We start from the raw sequence: 17,900 nt of genomic DNA, 5'->3' as shown, positions 1-17,900 counted from the left end.
TGGATAAAGCTCAGGAGTTTTTCATTCAAACTTGAAACAAGCTTTTTTTTGAGTTGTTTGTGGCTTGTTCTTGATCCATGTAGTGAATTTTCAAAGACAGGCAGTCTAGCAATAAATAGCAAAAATCCTAAGTATTCTTTCTAGTGGATGGGAGACAGCATAGGGGTTTTGGGCAGGGTGTTCAGTAAAAAACCTAGCTGGATCCTTCTGAAATCGTATAGTGGGAGTGACCTGTAATTAATGATGAAAACGTTAAATCACACCAATGCAAGTTTTGCAATTTGCTTTATAACTAGTATGTCATAACTTTGTAAGTACCATTGCCCCTTTAAACAGCACATTATTACTGAATACAGGCAACAGTGCCAACAAACCGTTGYGACCAAAGCCTGTACTGGTGGCACAGCCAGATCAGAACCCAATGAAATTAATTTTATATACACTAAAGATTAATCACAACCATTTTTAAAAAAATCCTGTAGTAGCCAATATGCCAACATTAGGTTTCAGTGTTGTAGTGAAATCTAGCAAGATGAGAGCTACTTTGCTCTCCAGTACTATTACAACAAAAAGTTTCTTTATTTTGTTGTCACATATTTCTCACTAATGGTTTTACTGGTGATCTCTGTGATATTGTATGGTGATGTGATGCAGTTTAATGCTGATCTGCTCAAAAGCAGTATGTATTTCTTTTTCTCTTATATTAATATTGCAGATTTGGAATAGGTTATAGTTTGTTTGACCATGACAACCACCTGGAACCCGACCATGGGTTATTTTTAGTCTGTGCAACTGAAATGGGAATTTTCTGTCCTTTTGTCTGACTGTTATGTGCTTAATTTCTTGTTGTTAGCAATGCAAACATTTCCAAATGATTTCATCAATGAGACCGCCAGAAATTATCCTAAATACTTAATGTAAGTGAGTACATCAAGCATATCTAAAGTGACCCTGGAGGCATTCAAAATGAGAAAAAACATATCCATCCATAGGAGATTCTTTACAGAGGCACAAGAATGCTTCTGGTCTAAGAATCTTACCTGCTCTTGACAAAAGTCATTCTGAGCTCCTTGTTCCTGTTCTTAAAGCAAGTACAGAGCATGTAAAATGCTGCTGTTTGCAGCTGCCACACATGTGTGTGTGCACTCACACACTCTTGCACATACACTCTCACATGCACACATGCACACGCGCGCGCACGCACACACCTGCACACACACCCGCTGTAGCTGTCTGTGGCCTCACCAGTGTTAGTTGCTGGTGCCTGGGTGGCTCCTGGCACATTGTACCCAATGATCAGAGTCCATTCAGCCAGAGCATTGCATGCCTGGAAAAGGAGTAATTTGAATAAAGATTAAATTTGTCACTGATCTGTAACTGTTTCCCAGATGACAAAGCATGATTAACACAATACTTGCCTGTGTCATTTCTAGATTTCCTGTTCAAATTCCACTGGCCTGGATGCAGATGGACTGGCCTGAGAAATGCTTTAGGTGACATTTCTGCAGAAATCATTGAAGTATAAGAGGCCAGGCCTGGAGCTATCATTGGTAGTCATTTGTCATACATCTGCTGTCAGCAAGTGCATAGTCTCTCTCCACTGGTTTTGGTATATCTTTCTCTTTCAGATTCTTCGCTCTTGGGTCACAACATTATTCCCTTGGCTTGGAAATGGCATCTCAGCTCAGATTCTTTTCCCGAAGGTCTCCTGTGGTTTGTACTCATGGCTGTGTTGCATCAAGTCAAATGCTTGCTACACATATTGGTCTTGGTAATCGTATTTTGACTTTACTCAAATAGATGAATGTGTCTTAACAAGTACTTTTGATGCATTTATTCATTTTTAATTGTAGACAGCTGTGTCTTGGTCAGTTCTTGAATCAGCGAACTTGTTAGATGATTATGACCTAAGGTAATGAGTTCATGCTTTTGTGATTTTTTGTAGCTGGTTTTCTATCTTAAATGTAGTTTGAGTATCTGGAGTTTCATAAATTTTTGTTAGAAGTTCTGATCCTTCTTCCAGTTAAGCCAGGGAGAATTTTGTGATGAATTTACTAGTAGGATTGGACTTACAATAGCATAATTGAAACCAAGCCTTGTGAAGTCTCTACTGCTGCTTGTAAATTTGTGTGTATGTGTGTCTTTGTTTATATGGTCAAATATTGTTCTCAAACAAGAAAATACAGAAGGAACTTCCTGCATAGAACAGCCCTGGAAAGTTGCCTTGTTAAAGAGGCACACATTAACACAGTGTTGTGTCCTTCCATTGAGGAGTAGATATGGACTGGTTGACTCTGGAACAAGTTCCCTTGGGAGAGAAAAAAAAAAAAAAAGACCTAAGAAATGTTTCTCTCCCAGCTCTGATACCAATATGATAAACACGAATGTCGACAGATGTGCAGAGGGGACAGACTCCGTTGCTCCTTGCTAGCGATTCAAACCAGCCACCCTTTTGCTATGAAATGTGTAGATATGGAATGCATATGGGGGAAGTGCTAAAAGATTTGGACTTCATTACTGGGGCTGTGTATGTGCCRAGTAGAAGTCATCACACAACTATCCACAGCTTTCATGCAAGAGAAATTAATTCCCTTTTCTGTTCACAGACTTCTCCATCAAATCTCAGGGCTAGCTATATAGTGAGGCATGTGAAAGCAGACAGGGAAAAAATGAGAGAAAACCAGGTATTGTGGGCTTTCCTTTCACAGTCTTCTCCTATAACACCCCCAGCTCCTGAACATCCCCCTCGTCTCTGAGAACAGACTAATAACGTACACAACTTCTCTAGCATCTTTTTTGACCTTTGTCCTGTTCTTGACATTTCTGTTCAGATAAGAGCTTGTGACAGATGTAGCTTGGCACAGGTGGTATTTTAAGTTGCACATTAATATTGTGAATATAGAAAAGTAAAGCATACTAATGAAGAGTATTTATTAAGAGAAATGGGCAGGGAGATATATGAGAACCAAAAGAAGCCCGGCTTTGTTTCTTGTGCTGGTAGTTTTAAGTGACGTCAAAAGTATCATTATAACTTTGATTGATGAAAAATGATACAGAAATTTATTTTAYATACAAATTGGACTTTTACAGTTTCGTTGTAACTTAGCTTTATACTTCTTTGCTGTCTTACTGTTTTTTAATCGTGTTGTGTTACTTTCCTTTTTACCAAAGATCACACCTTCTCCATTGCCTGTTCATTAGCTTCTCCCTCAAATGCCTTCAAGCTTTCTTTTCTACATGGAACATCTGTTAAGGCTTTAATAAACCCAGTCCTTCATTCTCCTCAAGACTTACTCTAACACTGGGGCCATTAGGCAACTGTCAACCTGTACCAACTAGCTGTGTGGCCACTAAGAAATCTCTGATGAATCTCTGATTTATATTACTTTAAGTAAGTAATGCATCTTTTTATTACTGCTTATTTGTTTAGTTTTTGTAAGATTTATTTTTGGAGTTCCTTTGCAGAAAATACGTTTTCTTACATATTACTCAAAATCCCTTTTTTGTAAACCACAATCCCTGAAAGAGAAAACAAAAGAGTGTCACTCCTACTGTGGACCATATAAACAGCACTGAAATACAATTAATAATTAGTACTGATGTCCAAAATCCCAACTGAGGTAATTTCCAAAATGGGAGAAAAAGGGAGCTGGTCCATTCAGGATTGTCTGTTAATTATTTCTGTGTGTATGTGTATGCATTTTCTAGTTTTGCTCTAATTTTTGTCAAAATCCACAGGTAAAAGATCAGAATTATTTCCACAACCTTGTGATTGTCTGCAGTTACAAATTCCTCCTATCACCCTGAGTGCACAATTGTCTGTTTCACATCTTCATTTTCTTATTGAGTATAATTTAGATTTTTTTCTTCCTCCTAATATTACAGAATTAGATATTCAAGCAAGAGGTGGCCTGTGAAAACCACGTCATTTTCTTTAAGCTTGAGATAAATTTGCCTCATGATTCTAATTTTATTCTTCTAATGATTGAACTGGTTTTCCTGCCTTATAGGGGAAGCTTCATTATGCTATTGATGCTATCACTGCTATTGATTTTTTGTAAGCTTCCTCTTCTTTCTTGGAATAAACATACTTGTCACTTACTTACCATATGTCTTCGGAGCCTTGTAGTGTTCATTGTGGCACAGTGCATTTCTGAATAACGCAGTAATGTGCAGTGTGCCTCCATACGTATTCTGCCCTTAGGAGCAGTGGTTTTCATACCTTGTTCTACTTGTAGTTTATTTTTCTGGCAGATAGTGCAGCTGATGTTTCACAAGAAAATTTCAGTTATAAATGACATTTGTGCCAGTTCTGTAGAGCCCCGAAAACATGAGAAATTGAAATTACTGTTGCTTGAGTGAAATCTTAGTTACAGGTTGAAGTACGTAGCACAAATTACCATCAAGTTCGGTGAAGGCAGATTTTAATGCTTGGATTGTTGTTTCCAGCAGGTTTTTTTCTGTCTTCATTTCTCCTTACATACTAAGATTCTTATACTTTTGTATCTTCCACAAGAACAAACATCTTTAAGCTGAGAAGTTTTTCACAACTTCTGTCTCTGAACCTGAACCTGGAAGTWCCTTCTTTGCATCTGGAAATGCTCAAATCCTTATTACCTGGTCACATCCTGGTTGGAAAGGTTCCCTTCTCTTTCTCTCTCCCCTCCTCCCCCCCCCCTTTTTTTTTCCAGGGGACTTTCAGATTGCTCAGATTTTGATAGATATCTCTATTGCAGATATTTTAAAGAATGGTGGGAATGCAGTAGATGCTGCTGTGGCAGTAGCTGCTGCCCTCAGTGTCACTGAACCTGTCAGCACTGGCATTGGTGGAGATTGCTTCTGTCTTTACTATGATGCAAACACAAAGCACGTGCATGGTCTTAATGGAAGATAAGTTCCAAAGATAAAGCCTGGGGGCTCCTCTCTTGTGCTAAATASCAGTGCAACTGAGAGGAAAGTGCTCCTGTGAATTCATTAACTCACCATACCTAAGAACAATTTATGGCGTAAGTGGCTCCAAGTGCAAAGTAGGAATAATGCTGCAAGTTTAAACAGAGTTGTTTTGCTTTTACTCTGGCCCAGAATACCTTTCAGACCTTTCTTTCTAGACTTAGTGATAGGCAGGGCGACGGAGGTAAGAGAGAACTAGCTTACTTAGCACTTGTTTGTGTTGCTGTCAAACAGCATTCCCATTATGTTAGCTCTTCAATACCATTTGGGCTTCTGTGGTAGTAAGGAGATGTGGGGTTGTGCATCAGTCTTGAAGTGAGTACGTCTCTCTGGTTACGTCCCTGCTTATTGGCTTAGGATCCTTTGTGTTGTCTAGCTGATTGTTTTGTATGCTCTTCTGAAATGGTATAATTGTGGCCTCATAGCTCTGTTGCTCCTCCTAATCTGTCTTTCTATAATGGATGTTACAGACATCCTTGCTCTAAAATCCCATGTGTGGAAATGGTTCATGTGTCTCAGGGAAAATTAATGAACCCTGGTTTGCAGGAAAAGATAGCTAGTGTGAAAAGGATGTTCATCCTGAGCTGTTTTATTATTCATACCTAGAATACCTGGATGAAATAGGTTCAGTTATACTTCCAGATCATGTATCTGAAAAGAGGACAGTTCTCCTTATGGATCATAAACTGTAGATTGTGGAGGGAAGCAGATTGGAAAAGGGAGAACTGCTTTCTGTGGAATTGGAAATAGATCATTCCTATTTACTTTGTGGATCAAATTCCAGAGACAAGTATGGCTTTCAGTTTGTTTGAATTTAAGAATTGCCATGGATCTGATCTTCCAGGCTGTTTATTTGTTGTACTTAGAGGAGATTCTGTACAGCTTTTGACTGACAGCCAGAATGTTATAATTTACTGAGTGTATTTTAATCAATTTGCTGTGAGGCTTGGATGTTTAATGCTTCATATTTATCATCCTCATAACAACAAACATGTTTTAAGCTGGCTAGTTCATCTCCCATGCTGATTTCACTGGGGACATGTTTGTTAAGAAAGGGGTTAGAGTCCATATTTACACCTCATTTCCTCTTCAGCTGTTTGTTTAACTTCCTTCTGTTCGAATTATATTAAAAAGAGAGAGTTTCATGACTGAAGAGAGAAGAGTATTTTCTTCCACATAGAGCTCCTCTTACAGAAAAATAACGAAGTTAAAAAGGAAGCAGCCAGCTGGATTTTTAGCTTGACAGGACCTTGGGGATCTGAAAATAATATTCGTTCCGGTGCCCTTTATGTTCCTATTTTGTTAATGGGGGATGAGAGAGGATGGAAACATTAAATATTGCAGCAGCAACATGAAGGATCTGGATTTCATGTATCGTATGATAGAAATGAAACCATCGGAACTGCTGTCATGCAGTGCTTGGACCAGTATTTATGCTCGTTTGGCATATGACTGACAGCCTGTTTCCTTTGTCACTTTATATATATGCTGCTTTTTGTTCTGCAGTGGCAGGTCTCCAAGGGCACTGACTATTGAGCTCTTGAAAGAACAAGGGTTTGATGAAGCAAATCCTCTTCCTCCACTTCATGCCCATATGTCACAGTGCCTGGTGCAGCAGCTGGCTTGTGTGATGCTGTTTCTCTGTAYGGAAGTAAAAAGGTGAAGCTAAATGAAAATGCGCAATACACTTTCAAATTCTTTTAAGTTCCCAGTATAAACAAATATGCTGCAAGTGGGATTGTAATCTTTTTAATAAAGCTAGGGTTTTACCAAAATGTAATAAAATATCAAGATACTGAATCCAGTATCTTTCTTTTAATGTACTTTTAACCTACATAAGGACAATATTAATGACAGACGGACTTCAGTGTAAACATTATTCATCCAACTTTTGGCTCTTGTTCATCCTTTGAAATTTTAACCCGTTACAAAAATATCTCAGGATCCAGTCTAGGTGGGGAGATTTGAGCTTGAGGTTCAAGTCTGTCTTGAGTTCTTTATGTTTCAGAAAAAAATGGTAGCTTCCACATTTTTGTCTGCAAACTTGATGGCATATATTTAAATGGATTTTTAAAAGAATGCTATGTATGTAAGTTTTAGTGCTTGGTAGTGTTTCAGACAACAGGCTAGCAAGTTATTTAACTTAATTGACACCATTTTATGCTGCCACATGCTGTTGCAATTGATGATTTTGATACCATTTGATTCTAGTGGTAAAGTCTGGTGAGTGCTTTGAATAGTCAAGATGGTTCTTCCAGTAATGTTGCACTCAGTATTGTCACCAAGAAGATAAGGCTGGAAAAATAGTTTCCCTGAGCAGGTATAGGTTCTTTAGCATTGTTGTAAGCACTCATTGCATAGGTAAAATAATAGTCAGAATCTATAAAACTGTTCTGATTTATAACATTAAAGACAGTGCTGCGAGGATGTTTTCAGGCAAAGTGCAATGTTAATGGATGCTGTTACTGCACTCATATGCTGAATGTTTGGGATTTGGGGAGAATGTGGGCTTATTTCCTGCCCCCCCCCCCGAAAACCCAGAATTCATACAAGTACCTCTGTGGATCTGCTTGTGTAAAAATTACTTGCTTCTAGGGGAAGTGTGTTGTGTAAGTCAAACTTACATAAAATTTTGCTTTATAGGAGTGCTCTGTAATTTCAGTACTTCAAAAATAATTTTGCAGTCCTTTCCTGATCTTCTTTCTTAGCTCTCTCTCTCGGACAATTGCTACAGCCTGCTATTGAACTGGCTGAAAGAGGTTTTCCAGTGGCAGAGATTACTGCCTACCACTGGAAATGTGATGCTCATATTATCCAGTCACTTCGAAACAAGCATGGGAAGGAGTTACTCATTGATGGCCAGGCACCGCTACATGGACAGGTTTTCTCCAATCCCTTTTTGGCTAACACTTTTAAGGTAAGGAGTGCACTTTTGGGGATACTCAAAACAATTGCAAGTCATTTTGCTTTTTTCTTCAGAACAAATAAAATGTTTAATTTTTAGTTATTCATTAAGGATCTAGTTAGATATCCTTTATGTATCCATGGTTCCTACTGTCTCCCGTAGAAGCCTTGTTGAAGAGGAAATGTGAGATTGAGTTGTCTTACCTAAATCTTTCTTCACCCATAGTTAAGACAGTGCATGATTACTATGAGATTATTTTGCTCACCATGCCTCAAATTGCTAGTGGCTTGTCCTTGTAGTCTTTGTACTTCCTAATGTCATCATGCTGCATAGGCTCTTGGAGTGCTCATGCTTGTGAACATGTGACTACATGTTTGTGTCTTTATCTGCAATGAATTTACTCCTTAGTCATTCCTGTAGCAGAGACCACARTTTGAGTATATTTGCCTTTGCATTGTTGTGGTTTCTTACAGATCTCTCAGTCTACAGATAAGTCAAATTATAAAGTGAGACAGATCATGCAATGATAAGCCTAATTTCACACCATTTCAATAAAAAAAGGTTACTTTGTTATGAACCTATTGAAAAAAATATAGTATAAAATCTTGAGTATGATGTGAATTGTATGCTACCTGTTGATATCCCCATGCAGAGACAGCAGGTACTGTACTTTCCAAAGAAAAGCCCATGGAGGCAAGAATGTGACATGCTACTGCTGTTAGCAGAATATGACTGCTTTTTGTTAGCCTAGATTTCTTGGCTGCGTGTTGGAAGAGGAGAGGAAACCGCCCCTCACGCCCCTTCTGCTTACTTCTTTGCCCCGTAGTTCCCCCTATGTTGTTGCAGCTTTGGGAAGTTTGCCTTATTTCTGTTTCCAAATCTTTCATGTGAGGTGTGTGTTCCYCCCCCTCCCTCACCCTCCACCAGGTCATCTTATGCTTACGCCCAAAGGTCCTTGCAGTCATGAAATCAGCAATAGATAAGAGCAAGAATTTGGTGCTCTGTAAATAGGCATCCAGATAGTCTGAGGTATATGAACTGTTTTGTACTACATTGTTTGTGGCTGGTAATTATTGATTTGTTGTTACGAAAATTTCCAGGCTAGAAGAATTATATTGTTGGTAACTACATCCACATTAAATTCAATTAGTTCTTTCCACTGAAAAGCTCCATAGGTTCTGTCTGTCCTTCTGGCATAGTTCTACTCACTGTCACTATGCAGTGTCTGGACAGGGCTCTTTGCTGAATTATTACTAAAGAAAAGGATTCTAGCTTTTCCTTTGTTTAGCTGCCTTTTTTTTTCAGGCAAAGTTTATCCCAGCTTGATTAGTATTGTTATTTTCTTGTAGAAAGCCCATCTGGTTTTCAGGTGTGGAATCCTAGTTTCCTCTCGGGAGCGGAGTTGAAATATGTTAACTATTTCACAAATTTATCTTTTATTATACTCTAAATTTTTTTTATTTCATGAGATTTGAAGTGGACCATTTTATTTTATCCACGCAATTACTGAAAACATTCAAGATATGTTTTGGAAATATTTTATTAATTTTGTATTTCAGAAGTGAAAACAAATGTAAAACATATTCTAAACTAAATCTTTCTGTTTAAAAACAAACATGCGGAATCTTTATTACTTTTGCAGGAACAAATTATATTTGATTCTATAGAGAGAGCTTCATTTCTGTACTGAAAGTTAGCAGAGATTGTGAACTCCAACACTTAACTTCAATTTTAGTTCTGTCATGAAGTCTAAAAAATGACGCAAGACTGTGTGTTATTGAATCCCTGAAGCATGAGATACACAGGAAGTGAACAGCAGCTGTGTTTTTGTCACTGTGTTGTAGGAGTGATACAGATTGCATTTAATGAAAGAAGAAATGTTTTTACTGTAAATRGGTTAATTAATGGAGGTTTTGCAGGAGCCTATGTTAAATTAATTTTATTTCTATGGCAACTCTTTCTGCTTCCTGGCTAACTTAGTTTAAATAACTGTAAGACTGAAATGGGCGGGAGATAGGCCTTTCTATTTAGTAATAAGGGGCAACTACCATAAATTTCCATATCCTGAACAGATAAATATAGGCACTTAACCTTGTTGTGTAGGGAATGTAATGTTACAGGTTGCTAAGAACCAAACGTCAGCAAAAACAAACAGCTAATTGAGAGCTAAAGCCTAATGATATGCCAGTTTGTCCATGCTAGAAACACATGCAAGATTTCAGCTGTAGGAAACAAAATGCATTGCTCTTCTGTTTTCCTTCTTAGAAATGTGCTATGAAATTATACTTTTTCTTAATTTGAAATTTGTATTTCTTAATGTGACTAGAGCTAGGTAACTGTTACTGGATTCTATGATTAAAAATAAAATCCTTACTCCTGTTTCTGCTTTAAGTTTGAAGCCAACTACCATGCTATTACAAGGCCCAGACAGAAGATCACCATTATGTTGGTTTTATTCAGAGACATAGTATTTGTGGGTTTCGGCTTTTGGTTTGCATTTTTTTGTTTTGTTTTGGAAGTGCTGAATGCAAACAAGAGGTTTGTTCATAAAATTGTGAATATTGCCAGCTCAGATATGGACAAAAACATTTTATTTCAAAATGTAAAATGAGCTCTGATCTTTTTTCATATATACTTTCCTCTCAAAACTAGAATATGGCATGTCACACAATAATTCATGTGTTTATACCCAATTAGTTATTTTTTTTTATGGTTAAAATTGTTTCAGGAAAGAGTTGACTCAGCTTGAGTTGATTAGTTATCACCTGTGTTAATATTTAATGGTGTCGTACCAGCCTGTACCCTGTTACTTTCGGGGCACTCCCATATTGTTTTGAGAGCTGAGGCATCTCCCCTCTTAATGCCAGGTGCCTGCGATAGAGTGCTCTGTGTGGCCTTTACAGGTGTGGTGTTTCTGTTGCATTTTTCGTTGTGTAAAGGCTTTGGTGGATCCTGTCAGTGCAAGCATTAAGATTCAGAGGGCATAATCCTGGTCTTGCTGATAGTGATGTAAACTAGAAATAATTCTAGTTATCTGTATCTTATTTTGAAAAATATCCTGGCCCTTTTGAAGTTGGTCTGAGGTCAAGGGACTGTAGCAGCCCTTAGATGTCATACTTCACATCTTTTGCATCTGTTTCTTAATCTCTCTTGCCTGCACCTCCTTCTATCATGTTTTTCTATGTTTAGGTGTATATTGTTCCCAGTGCTTTTCAAGAAGATAAAATATAACCTACCAGGTCTGCTCATGGTGGGAATATTTAAGTTGCAGTGTTCTTAAGATGCCTTTTTCAACCCCTCAGGAGTACTGAATGTTTGTGTGCTGTGCAGTGTGAGCAGGGGTAAAAATCCATGAGCAGCCCTCATCTGCTCTTTCCCCCCAACACAAGGGAATCACAGAGAAAATAAGGGCAACATAAGCTTTTTCCTTAATCGTTACTGAAGGAATGGAGGTGAGTGTACAGCGTGGTAGCTAGTTCCTGAAAGATGGCCTCCGAAAGTGTTGTCAGACGTCCCTTGCCCTGGAAAGGGATAACAGCCTCAAGCGATGGTTTATGTGAATAGTGTTTTAGTTTGGGTTCCACAGTCAGATTTACTCAYGGTTAAAATGTATGTCAGCATTACATTTAGCAAAATTCATGCAAGCTATGGACAAGCAGCAGGATACTGTTTTGGAAAATGACAGAAGCTTATTGTATTAGAGTCTCTTGCTTTGCTTTGCCTAATGTAAAGGTGGGCTTTTTGTTTTAATTAACGTGCATCTCTGCTCCTGTTTTCCCTTTCTAGCTATTAGCGGCCTAGTGTTGTTTTGGAAACCAAGAATGGTAGAATGGTCTTACATGTTTGGTACTAAGGATTTATTTTAATAGTGCTAAGTTCTGTGTTTGTGAACTAATGATTTTATTGCTGCATTTTTGTTAATTTGTTGGTGACTCATCATGGTACCATTTAGAGCAGCTAAGAATACTACTTTCAAATGTAACCAGGTGTCCTATTCTACTTTCCATTGGAAAAAAATATATATATAAATGCTTTTTTTAATGGTGAATGTGTTTCAAAGCCTCAGTAAGACTTATAGCTTAGTTATGTCAGGATAAATTATTTTATATCATCATCACCAGGATGTATCCTAATGGCACACTGCTGTGTTTCATTTACATGACTATGGGATTCTTTTCAGCTCCTCTGACTGTCATCATTGTATGACCTTGTGCAAGTGCTTCAGCAGCTCTCACACCCTTATCTTTTTGCATGAAAGTATTGTATATATTTGCAATATAATTATCTATAATTACTCAAAGTTCCCCAACCTGCTACATGAAGTATCATCTCAATACAATGACTTCTTCATACTCTGCTTCATCTTTCTACTCTCATGCCTTTATTGATTTGCCAGTGCCTTTGAGGGTAGACTTCATTCAGTAAATGTTGACAGTAACACTGAAGTGCGTTAAGTCATTTTATCTCTGTGTGTGTATGGGATAAAATGGCCATTCCTGAAGAATTCAAGACCAGGATGAATTTTTGCAAGTGTGTTTGCATAGCTGTTCCCTTTTTTTGCTCAAAGCCACACTTATAGTCACAGATAGAGTGTCTTCAGGTGCAGCAGACTTTCACTTTGACTTTGTCAAAACCCATGTGTTCTGATAATGCTTTTCTTTTTTGTGATTTGTTTTTAAGTAGGAGTCACTAGCTTRCATGATTTTTCACTTAGTGTTTTAATAAGCCATTTCATTTCATAAAATGCCACTTGAAGCATCACGAACTAGTATAAACATTAAATCTCTCCACCTTTCTGTGATGCAAGTTGCGTTCCTGTTTTATAACTGGGGAGAATTTAAGGGTAGCGTTGTCAAACTTGGAGGTCTAAATTTAATCACCTATAATTGCTACTCAGGTAGTTGAATAAGTGTCCTAAATTTCAAAGTGCTGAATATTCCAGTACTCTAATTGAAATCTTTGGGATTTGGTTTGTGAACTGCAACAAACTTTAATTATGAATTGCAACTGGAATGTTTATGCATTCTTAAAAAAAAAAAAAAAAAAAGAGTTGAACCAAACTAGAATATCTTCAAAATAACCAAAAAGAATGCATTAAACCTGCCTTCTTTGAGAGAAAAAAAATGCCATTGCAGTAGCATGGTGATTGCTTGCTTAGTTTATCTCCTAGGATTGAAATTGGCACACTACTGTTTTGTGGAGTTTATGCATCTTGCTTACACAGCTCACCTACATCATTGAAAGATGTAACTTTTAAATGTCTTTAACACAGATTATCCTGTAAGGTTATTCTTACCTGATGACATTTTATTTCCTTTTCAGGAGCTGGCAAGATCCGGCAAGAAGGGGTTTTATGAAGGTCGGATTGCAGCTGCTATTGTAGAAACAGTCCAGAGACATGGAGGAGTGATGGATTTAGAAGATGTCAAAAGCCACACCACTGATGAGGTCAAACCAATTTTCACAAATTACAGGGTATGTGGACAGTTCTTTCCCTGAGACCGGCTGAGCTTGTGGGTGCTCCCCCCCCCCCCTTTTTTTTTTTTTTTTTTTCACATTCCAGCTTTCTGGAGGCATGCAGGCAGCAGGGATGGACACACAGACAAAACCTCCCGGTGCTGCACAGCATTACATCAAGCTCTTTTTTTTTTTTTTTTTGTTAGCTGTACCCCTCAGCCTGGAGAAAAGATGACTGAGGGGGGATCTTATCAATGTGTATAAGTACCTGAAGAGAGGGTGTCAAGGGATGGGGCTAAACTCTTTTCAGTTGACCCATGCGAAAAGAMAAGAGGCACTGAGCAAAAACTTAACAACAGGAAGTTCCGCCTGAATATGAGGAGGAATTTTTTTGCTGTGAGAGCGACAGAGCATTGGAACAGATTGCCCTGAAAGGTTGTGGAGTCTCCTTCTCTGGAGATATTCAAAACCTGCCTGGATGTAACCCTGTCTAACGTGCTCTGGGTGACCCTGATGAGCAGGGAGGTTGGACTAGATGATCTCCAGAGGTCCCTTCCAACCTTACCGATTCTGTGATTCTGTACACAGCTGGGGCTGCCAAATGCATATACATATGTGTAGATGTCTTATGTGCATTAATAAYGCGATTATATCTGTACACGGGTCTGTTAGACATACAGTGTTACAGTTGTTCATTAGCTGTGTGCTTGCTATTTGCCTGTAGAGATTTTGAAAGTGTATAAATCTGATACGGTAAAATATCTTTCTGGAGGGGGTAACTAATGAATTTAAAACTTAAATTCAGCGTGATATTTGCGGATGCTTTGGTTTGTTAGCTTGATTCAAATGTGCAAAAACACTACAAACAAGTAAGCTTTTAAGAAGTAGAGAAGTATTTGAGTAGTAGAAAYTGAGCGTCTAAAAGAAAATTAGGTGTAGTTCACAATGAGAAAGGGAGATCTTCTCTTTGTATACTTCCGTAGCTTTCTGAAAGAGTCAGAACTTTTGTGGAGCTGCATTATTATTTCTGGSAGAGAGAAGGAAAGGTGTTGGACAAGAATGAGAGAGGGATAGGTCAGTTGCCTTGAGACTTTTTTTTCCAGCTATAAATATCTCTTAGGTACAGGGCAAAGCAATTTTATTGTAGATTCAGAGTGAGTGTAGCCAGTTTGCCTGATAAGTTAGGAAGCAAACTGGATTTTGGCCGAGAAATGAATCCCTCTCCTTCAAATATAGAATGTAGTCAGCTTTCTGCATACATTCTGGTATCTTTAGTCTCTCCCTAAGTATCCCACTGAATTTTCTCCGAAAATTTAGATTCTACTAGGAAAAGGCTAGTGAAATTGGTGAAACCAGGTGCAGAAGCAGATGTTTGTGTTTTAGGCACTTTGCTGGGTTGAACAAAGTTGAAAGGAAGTGTTAGGAAGAATGGACTCTTCTCTTTCCCCATCTCAAAGATGTTTTTCGTAACAGAATACTGTATAGTGCACACTGATTTTCATTTGTTTACAGTTGTCATATCCCTTTGTTTCACACTTCAGAGCAAGTTTCCTGTTGCCCAGCACAAACAAGAATGAAATTGAGGTTTTCTTGCTAGTTCATCTCAAGGAAAATTTCCTTTGTCCCACTTCCTGCTTTTGTGCCATGACCACATGAGCATAGTAAAAATGCTCGTAGATGCCTTCCCTCTTTCCTTCCTTCCCATGTGTTTCAGTGTTAACTGAAATATTCTCCACTGCTTTGCACCATGAGGACACTTGGACCTTCCTATCTTTCCAGCTCTGTTTCTGCTGCAAGCTGTTTTTGCACATATATTTTATCTGATGAATGTCCAGATCGGAATGTTATCAAAAGTGTATGTTGGATAAAGCTGTATATTGCCTTGTCAAAGAAAGTCTTCAGGCTCAAGAAACTCTTATGGCCCTCATGCAGAAACCTTTCTCTCCTCCCTGTTACCTCTGCAGTCTTGAGTAATGACTTTGAAGCTTTAGCTGTCCTGACAAYGCTACTCATCTGCTCTGACTCTTGCATTATGTAGGCCATAATATTCTTCGAGGGGTTTTAGTGCTTATTCGGCCACGTTAGGTTGAGAGCAGTTGACAGGAATATATTGAGTTTTTGTTTATTGATTCAAATGGTAGGAAATATGCTGCCAATCTTGATGGTCTATACTCAGTGGTTATGTCTGCCTATTCAACTTGAAAATCGTATTTTTAGTACTGCTGACAGCCTTTAGAAGTGATTCTTTCTTACTGCTGGTTCAGCTTTGTGATACATGTGATGATACAGAGACTAATATTTTCCAAACTGTTACTGCTTTTTAAAGACTAACAAATACTGAAAATTTAAGACGAAGATTTTGTTTTAAGACATTTTTATTTTCTTGATTGTCCCAGTCATTAGCCCTGACAACATGCTATTCGGTGACTTAAACAAACAATTGTTGCAACATGTGTTGTTTTTTTCCATTATTGTTACTATAAGAAAATAAAATACTGGTCTGTTAAGTTCTAGAGAATCTGCTAGGACATATGATACACATGGTTTGCTTTTAGGTCATTTTTCAGTTGGAGTGCTTTTACTCAATAGGTGAGGATAAGGTAGGTAACTCTTATAGTTCTGTTTTATGCTGAGAGTATTACTGAAAAGATAGTTGGGTTGCGGAATATGTGAGAAAAAGAAAAGTTTGTATGCTTTGAAGGAAAAAAGTTACTACTTGCATCRTCTCGGTAGGTAGATTAGTATACTCTGCACACCCACCTTTTAGACACAGTAGTACTTTAATGTGTCTCAGCCCCAAGAGTAAGCATTCCTTCTAATCCAGGTCTTACAGAAAAAAAGTTATTAGTCATGCAGCGGCACACCCCTTGCCTATTGAGCAATATTTTTAAATATAGAAATGAACAGATGTGCCTAGCATGTCTCACAGGGACTGTTTGGAAATGCCTGGCTATGTGCAGGCCCACGCCTGTAGCCTTTACTTGAGGAAACTTTTTAATGACATCAGTAGGAATTATGTCCAAGTTAAGGAATATAGGACAGACTCATAAGACTAATGGGCTGCCTATTAAGTTAATTAACTTCCTGATTTCAAAGCAGGAAAATCTGTGTGCTGGGTAGTACTGAAACCAAAACATCCAGATGCTTAGCAGCTTTGGAAACAGACATTGAACTGTATGAGGTGCTTGTAGCAAAATAATGTGGATTATCTCAGTGTTAGAAGATATTTACTTTAATGCTCAGAAGATGTAAGCTGTGGTATTTGAAATGTTGAATCCATTTTTACATGTGCTCTACTGAGCCAGTGCCTAGGTTGCCAAGCTGACGTATGCTGGAAGAACCATGAAATTGCTTGATCTCTCTTGGCATGGTTTATAGCTAGATCTGGAAAGGGTCTTCAGCACTGACAAGAACTTTTTTCAGAGTGCCTGAGCTGGGAACCATGGCTGCCTGTAGCAGGACTGGCAGGGGTGAGGGTAAAGGCTTCTGCTTGTGCTGGGTTGAATTTCACAGTAGCAGGTGACTGCTAAGCTGGCTGCTACAGGATGCTGTTCGTGAGGAGCAGGAGTGGGCAATGTCTTGATTCCATCAAAGGGAAGTGAGGGAATTTAGGAGGCTCTGGCAAATCAGGTTTCAGAGGCTGAACACCTTTCTTTCCCTCAGATGCTTTTTAAAAATGGTGCAGAAATCACTAGTTTTGGAGCACAGCACTAGGAAAAGTTAGGCTGTCCATTTCTGAGCAGTAGATCATTAGAATGCCTCTATAATATGAGAAAAGTCACAGACCTTTCTTGCCCTGAGGAGTTTCTTACTCCGTGTGAAGTTCTTTAGCAGCAGTGAGTTTGCTGATCTTGCTAAGAGTGCCTTCTACTTGATTCTTGTCTCATGTGCCACCTTGAGTAGCAAAAGGGTTAAAGATGCACTGAGTTGCAGAGAAGGAGCAGCTAGCCCAGGAAGTTGCATCTGGGTGTTCAGGACTCTGACTGATAACGGATGTCCACCAAAGCAGAAGTTTAGGAACATACACATTTGGCAAGATTTACAGGGCATCTTACTTCCTCTGATGTCCTCTTATGAGCAAGCACTCTTGTGGTCTAGGCTCTTACTCTTTTGACAGGAGGCCTACAGATTCGATGCTGAAGGCAAAAGAGTTCTTTTCATWTTTTTACATGCCTCTCTCAAACCTCTCTTTGACTGGCACATTCTACTGCAAACAGATTTAGAACTTTTTCAGCTTTTGGGAATATGAAGCCATATTCGTGACAAAGGCCATAACATGACACTGACTGCGCCAAGTACTGAATATCTTTTGAATGCATTATGAGAAATGTGTATCTGTAATTGATCTGCAGCTGAAATCTATTCTGTGTGAAGGCTCAAGAGTTCATCCCGTGTAGCAATAATGATAGTATTACCAGTACCTAACACTGGCCTTTTGGCAGTAGTTTGCATTATTGTGCAGAATACTGTGCTAATTTATAATATCCGTATCTTATCCTAAAAGATAGAATAGAAGAGAAGCAAGGAAAGGCAATGTCTTATTGTTGGGAAGTTTTGTTTTTTTTTCCCCTGTCCTGAGGACATACCT

This window comes from Rhea americana, unplaced genomic scaffold (genome assembly GCF_003343005.1).
Source record: "Rhea americana isolate MKP2758 unplaced genomic scaffold, rheAme1 scaffold_193, whole genome shotgun sequence".
NCBI lineage: Eukaryota > Metazoa > Chordata > Aves > Rheiformes > Rheidae > Rhea > Rhea americana.
Note: the sequence above shows the minus strand (reverse complement) of the source record.